Source organism: Volvox carteri (genome assembly GCF_000143455.1).
Source record: "Volvox carteri f. nagariensis unplaced genomic scaffold VOLCAscaffold_11, whole genome shotgun sequence".
In the NCBI taxonomy this organism is placed as follows: domain Eukaryota; kingdom Viridiplantae; phylum Chlorophyta; class Chlorophyceae; order Chlamydomonadales; family Volvocaceae; genus Volvox; species Volvox carteri.
The window spans coordinates 2013055-2013716 of NW_003307554.1; positions in this window are offsets into that span (position 1 = coordinate 2013055).

Sequence of the window (662 nt, forward strand, 5' to 3'; positions counted from 1 at the left end):
GAGGAGGGAGGGAGTGTAGAGGGAGGGAGGGGAGGGAAGGGAAGGTAAGGTAAGGGAAGGGAGGGAGGGAGGGAGGGAGGGGAATATGACGAACCACTGACGATTGAAGCAGATTCCGGAGATATACGGATAGTCCTCATAGGAAAAAACACATTAAGAAAGGATGGGGAGCGGAACAGCGTGGGAAGGCCCGGAGCATGGCGGTGTGTGTGTCTATGTGTGTGTCTATGTGTGTGTCTATGTGTGTGTTTTTCAAGGAATCTGTTCCCCTCCCAGGAGCCAGGAAGGTCCATGTACGGCGGCCAACGAAAGATTAGATCTATTACCTGACCGACTCTGCCCTTCTGCCCATTTTTTCCATGTCATGACAGCCACAAAGCACAAGGCACCACTTAGTAAAGGAATCGAGATATATGCCGTCTTAGTGGCGCTCATGTGTGTATTGTACGGTGTCGTACAGGTGCTGGTTTTTTCATCGGGGACGGTGCGGGTGTGGGTAAGGGCCGACAAATCGCTGGCATCATCATCGACAATTTCGTCAGGGGGCGAAAGTGAGTGCGTCGTTGCGTGTGTAGTGTATTAGTGTATGTATGTGCGCGTGGGTGGGTGCGGAGTGGGGGGGAAAGAGGAAGGGGGGGATTGGAGACGCGGGCGGAGGAGGA